Consider the following 6,942-nt stretch of genomic DNA (forward strand, 5'->3'; position numbering starts at 1 on the left):
CCACGACACGTGATAGTGTTTTTGTGACCATGATGTCCCGTCCTACAGCAGCTGCCGGTGCTACCTGACGGTTCCTCTTCCGGATGAACAAGGAAATTTTGACGTAAATGACTGAAATTGTGACAAAAACAATTAAGACATAAGTTGAGGCTATTGATAAAAACAAGCTTTTTCTTCTTGGCTGTGCATTTATAAAGCAGGCCCTATGAAATTTGCCATAGCCAAAATTAATGAAGCCAAGACTCCGTAGAATGACCAATATCAGAAATGGCAAAACCCAAGAGATGATGATCATCAGGACAATATTCCTTTGAGTGTATACTCGATCGTAGATGGTTTCCGATCGCGTGATTTTCAACAATCTATTCACTGCAATAAGTGCTAAATTACTGACACTTGCAAATATTGCCAAGAATGTGATTGCTCCTGCAGATGCACATAGCCACATAAATGTTTGGTCAGTTGAACCAGTCAATAATGCGATACCCTGGATAGGAAAAACAAAACAGACTAGGAGATCTGTCACGGCGAGACTTGTGACAAATGCATTCGTTTTGGTATGAAGTTTTTTAGAGAAAAGAATCGCCACAACTACAAGACCATTTCCTGCAAAGCCAATTATTGTCATAGCAAAGTATGCACACGCACTGAACACATCGATCGCTGGTGTTTCGTTTGACTCTATTGAAGGAGTGGTTGCCATTGTTTTACTGTCAATTTAATACAAAAGTGGCAGAAGTTTTGGTAAATTACACGCAAGCAATAAAGTGTTCATCTGTTAACTTGGGAGAGATGGCTTCGAGAAACTTGTTTTATTGTAGTATGCTGCTAAAGTGAAAATGAAATTGTGTTCACCAATGCAAATATTTTATTCTAAATCATTCTCCAGAACTACATAAGACCTTTATTGTGATATAAAACTCAACAACACTGACTGAAAAAGATAATTGTTTTGTCATTAAATGCACTAAAGCCAAATCTTACCGATGCATACTTATAGAGCTCTATCAAATCTCAGCACTGAATGAAAAAGATACATGTAATTGTTGTATCATTAAATCGAAACCTCACTCATACCAATTCATAGAGCTTATTATTTTTCACAAGAATACTGACCAAAGATCATTTTGCCTCCGACGAAGATTCTGCTAGGATCGAAAGCTTAGGCCCCTTTTTTGACTTTATAATTTACTCCATTGGCTCTCTTTTATTAGATAAGCAGTTTTCAGCAGCTTCTTTTTGCCAAAGATAATTGTGTTAGAATTTACTGATGCCAACTCATAGAGCTCAATAACTATACAAAATTGGCCGTAATAATGGTAATTAATGTGTCATTACATGCAGAAATCAAATCAGCCCTAAGCAACATTGCCTAGAAAAAAAAAGATAATTGTAGGTGTCATTAAATGCAAAATACAAAACTTTCTGATACAGAGAGCTCTATTATACAACCCGGATAGAAACAAAAAAATAATTGTGTCATTGAATGCACAAATCCAAATCTCACTGATACCAACCCATTAAGCTCTTGAGAAGGACAACCACTCCTCCAATAATGATCATTATAATGACCTTCAGGACCTCATCCAACCTGGTACTAACTTCAAGTTAGACTGGGGGGGGGGGGGGCTTACTTCATGAAACAAATTGTCAGTGATTTTCATTATTGGTCAATGGTTTGTCAGTGATCAAAATAAGACGAGGAATAACAAAGTTATGGCATTTAAAAGATTTGCATTATTGCTGTGAAACAGTTCTAGGCCTGTCTTCATGAATATTCAATGAGCAAACTGATGATGTCATATCCCCACTTGTCATAATATATATCAGGGCATAAATTAATCGACGGCCAGACCGTCGATGCCCCTATAAGTGGCCCTGATGCCTTTACAAAAAAATGATAAATTCACGGCCAAAAAGGCCATGCCCTTTTTTCTAACTGGCCGACGTGCCCTTTTTTCAAAACTGGTCATGCCCTTTCTCAGTGTCATATTAAAGTTTACAAAGTTCTCTCATATTTCACAAGCAAAAATACAGAAGAGAGAGAGAGAGAAAAAACAAAGTTAACAACTTCCCTCAATTCAAACTGCAAGCCATTTTCCGTGATTTTCTGGGATCTACACACAGACACACACACACACGCAAAGTTAGCATACAGTGTACATGTACTAGCTGCTGCACGTGTGGTGTGTGGCAGGCTTGCATGATCGGAGGAGATTTGCAAACTGAATCAAAGTGAACAATCTCACATGATTAACAGTTCTTCCAACAAAATAATCACAAAATCGGCAGGAAATTTTTATAATTACATGTGTATGGATCCTCAGATTAATGATTTGGTGATGTAGTCGGAGGAGCAAGTTATTGAGTTTTCATTACAAGATCAGTCTAGTTGTTTCAGCTTTTTTTTTTAGTCTTCTCGTGTTCACACCGATAAACAAGAAGACATGACAATGGGAAGAGAGATGCCTAGCCTGTGTAGGTGTGATGCCGCGATGTTCACCTAATTTTTAAGTTTGACAATGTTTCACTTTGAAATTTTATTCGTTTCTAAAACATTTTAGTTTTCTAACAATTTTTTAATATATTAAAAAAAAATATATATCAGTAAGATTTTTGTTAGATGATTACATTTGTTTTGTTTGCTTGAAGTTTGAATTTTTTCCTCTTTAATTCTTTCTTCATTTCTTTCTTTATTGCTTTCTTTCGTTCATTTTTCTTTATTTTCTATCCTTTTTTTCTTCATCCTTTCTTCTATCCTTCCTGCTTGCCTTTTTTTAATTTCAAATCTATCCTAGCTTTCTTTCCTGATCCTTTCTCTCTCTCTGTTCATTTTTTGTTATTTCCTTCCTTCCTTTTCTTACTTTCCTTTTATTTCCTTTCTTCTTTCTTTCCTTAATTTTTTTTGCTCCCTTCCTCTCCTTTTTTCTTTTCATTCTTTCCGTCATTCCCTCTTTCTTCCTTTCTACTTCCATTCTTTTCTTGCTTTCACTCTCTCTTCGCTTCATTCTTTCCTTCCTTTTCTTTTCCTTTCCCTTATTCTTTCTTATCTTCCTTCCTGATTTTCTTTTTCTCTTTCTTTTTTCTATTCCTTCTTTCTTCATCCTATCTTTTCTGAATTCCCTTTTCCATTCCATTTATCTTTATTTCTTATTATTTCCTAGCTTTCCTTCCTTTTTTTCTGTGTTCATTTATTTTCTTCATTCTTTCCTTCTTTACATGTCCCTCATTGTTTTTTTTTCCTTTCTTTTTTTCCTTCTCTCTCTTACCTTCCTTCCTTTTTTTTTACTTAATTTTTTTCCTTCATTCTTTCATTTCTTAAAATTTTCTTTGCTTCCTTTTCCCTTCTTCTCCCTTTTCTTTTTGTTCTTTCTCTCCTTCCATTATTTTCTTTCTTTTTTCATTCTCTCCTTCCTCTCTTTCATCCTTTATTTCATTCTTTTTCCTTTTTGCTATTCCCTTCCTTCCTTCCTTCCTCCCTCCCTTCCTGTTTTTCTTATTCTCAAAGAATGAAAGAAACATTTTTCTTTCCTTCATTCCTTCATTCATCCTCCATTTTTTTTCTTACTTTCTTTTTTTCTTTCTCTCCTTTTTTTCTTTCAAACATTCATTCATCATCCCTTCCTTTCTTTTTCTTTCCTTTTTTCTTTTTTATTTATTTCAAAGAATGAAGGAAGCCTTTTTTCTTTCCTTTATTATTTCTTCCATCCTTCTTTCATTCTAACTTTCTTTCTTTTCACTGTTTTTCTTTTTTTCCTTCATTTTCTTTACTTCATTTTTCCCCTTCATTTTTTCTTTCTTTCTTCTCCATTCACCTCTTTTCTTTGTCTCCTTCATTCTTTATTTCACCTATTTGTTCACCCTCCCTTCCCTTCCTTTCCTTTTCTTTCTTTTTTTTCCTTTCTTTATATTTTTCTTTCTTTCTTCTTTTATAATTATTTTCAGTGATTCGTTTTTTATTTTGTGCCACGGTCACAAAAGTACATGAAAATATAAGAGAGAGGAAATCAGTCAAATAGCATATCAACACACTAATTTCAGTCATGGCCGGCAAGATAAAATCACTTTGAAAAAAAAAATACAATTTTACAAATTCAAGGTACATCAGTTCATGTTAAAAAGAGGAAAAAGGCAATGGTACATGTCCATAGAACACCATTTCTTTCCTTTAAACGGTAAAATCTTGTTTTGAAATATTTTTTGGGGGGCAAGTGAAATATATATTCGGGCAAGTATTTTCCAACTATTTAGAAATAAAAAAAGGTTATGTAGCACCCTGTACAAGATTAAGTACATTTGACATCTAAAAAAAAAGGATACCGAAAAAAAATGGCCTTCGATGTCCTTCTTTGAAAAAAGATTTTGGCCTTGGTGCCCTTTGTAGTGGCCTTGGTGCCCTAAAAATATGAGGTATTTCAAGGCCAAACTGGCCTTGCCCTAAAAATGACAAAATTTAAGGCCTGATATATATTCTATATCGTTCAGTAAGAAAATGAAAAGAAAGCGGCAGTGAAGAAGAAGTTATCTAAACAGACATTATGTAGAATGTAGAATACATGTACATTGGTATTAGAGGACAAGTCCACCCCAACAAAAAGTTGATTAGAATAAAAAGAGGAAAATCCAACAAACATAACACTGAAATTTCATCAAAATCGGATGTAAAATAAGAAAGTTATGACATTTTTAAAGTTTCGCTTAATCTCACAAAATAGTTATATGCACATCCTGATTGGTATGCAAATGAGGAGACTGATGACAACATCCACTCACTATTTCTTTTGTATTTTATTACGTGAAATATGAAATATTCTAATTTTCTCCCCATTGTCAAGTGAAACAAAGATTAATTCCTCCCCGAACGTGTGAAATGTTTAATATTATATGGTTCAGTCAAGTTGGTCCTAATTGTCACATCTGTAAAAAATGAAATATTGTATAATTCAAACAATAAAAACAAAAGAAATAGTGAGTGAGGGACATCATCGACTGTCCATTTGCAAGTCACTGAATTGTGCATATCACTGTTTTGTGAAAAATAAATAACTTTAAAATGTCATAACTTTCTTACTTTACATCCGATTTTGATGAAATTTTCAGCGTTAGGCTAGTTTGATTTTTCTCTATTTATTCAAATCTACATTTTTCTAGGATGGACTTGACCTTTAACTAAACATATCACAAGTGGTTTATCCCGGTGCTGTAGCAGTGTATCTTCGCACCGAAGGAACACCAAGACAGTCACGGGGCTGTCCCGTTGCTATTACCTACTATGGCTTGCCTCACAAAAGTTTGTTGCGGAGTTATACAAGGGGGAGGTTATCCCGGGGTAGTTTATTGCGGGTCCGAGAATTCACATTGAAGGCAACACTGCTTTCATCATCGCCAGCATTGTGAACTTAAAGAACTCTCTGCCAGCCAATTTGGATCATAATTTGGACTTATTTAGGAATATCATATTTTGAATTAACCAGAACTGTCTATACCTTGAATTTATGTCAGAAACTTTTATTTTATCTATTGTAATAAAAACAAGGTGGTTCGCGAACCACAAGTCTCGCCTGATTTCGCAATCAATAAAATATGCAATATGATCTTTTTACCCCTAGATGACCTATGACCTTATCATCCTCATGAACAAACATGTGGTACCATTTAAGGATCATTTGTAACAAGTGTAAATTATACAATTGATGCAGAAATATAGAAATGAAACCAAGCTGAACAAAAATAATTGAAATTTTGACCCCTAGATGAGCTTTGACCCCCTTATCCTCGACAACACACAATATTAATTACCAAAGGATCATCTGAACCAAGTGTTAACACAATTGATGAAGAAATACAGGAATGAGAGCAAGTTGAACAAAAACTTGCCACTTGACCCCTAGATGACCTTAGACCCATCATCCTTGACAAGTCGACAACATGCGTGTGGTATCAAGTGTAAACATGTCTGATGCGGAAATACAGAAATGAGAGCAAGTTTAAACCCCTCGATGACCTTTGACCTGTTATCCTCAACAACACACATAAAGTATTACACAAGGATCATATGAACCAAGTGCCCGGGGGCCACTTCCATTGACGAGTCGATACCATGCGCGACCATGGGGTCTCGAAAAGCACCCTAAACACGTATTTTCCATATTCTGAAAATGCACCCCTTAACAAGTATTGGCGTGTGAAACCCTACCCTTAACAAGTATTGGAAACAAAACGATATATTGGCTAGTATTCCCTGAATTGAACCCCTAAACAAGTACAGCGATATTTTAATTGTTATGTCACGGACGTCGGTTTTACCTTTACCTACATTATTGGGTTTAGTACGGCCCCACCTCGCGCAAATCGTACTCTAAAAACACACGTAGTGTTGACTCTTGGTACATAAAGTACATCCTTTATAAAACAAAATAGTCTCATTTTTTATACCCTTGCAAATTTGACCCTAAACACGTAGCCTTCCTAGCGAAAATAGATACCCTTTTTTCAATATTTTAGTGTTTTTGACACCCTTATTACGCTACGTACGTAACGTGCCCTATCTTGAAAAAGACATCCTTTTTACGTGTTTTTTTGGTCGCGCATGGTATCCACTCGTCAATGTAAGTGCCCCCCCCCCCCCCCCCCCGAGACCATGTGTGATCAGAATTGATGCAGAAGTAAAGAAATTAGAGATATTTGAACAAAAACTTAAAAACAAAATATGGACATGACCTCATATCATTTGACCCCTAAATGACTTTTTACCCCATCATCCTCATGGACACACATGTGGTATTACCCAAGGATCATTGGCCCAAATTCACAAAGGTGGTTTTGAAAACCCACGGTTGAATCCATGGTTTATGCAGATTTCCTGTATAAATTACGCTTAATTTAGCACGTATCTGGCGCGTGTATAAAAAATGTCCAATGCTGATGCGCGCTTTTGTCACT

This window comes from Lytechinus pictus, chromosome 15 (genome assembly GCF_037042905.1).
Source record: "Lytechinus pictus isolate F3 Inbred chromosome 15, Lp3.0, whole genome shotgun sequence".
NCBI classification, from domain to species: Eukaryota; Metazoa; Echinodermata; class Echinoidea; order Temnopleuroida; family Toxopneustidae; genus Lytechinus; species Lytechinus pictus.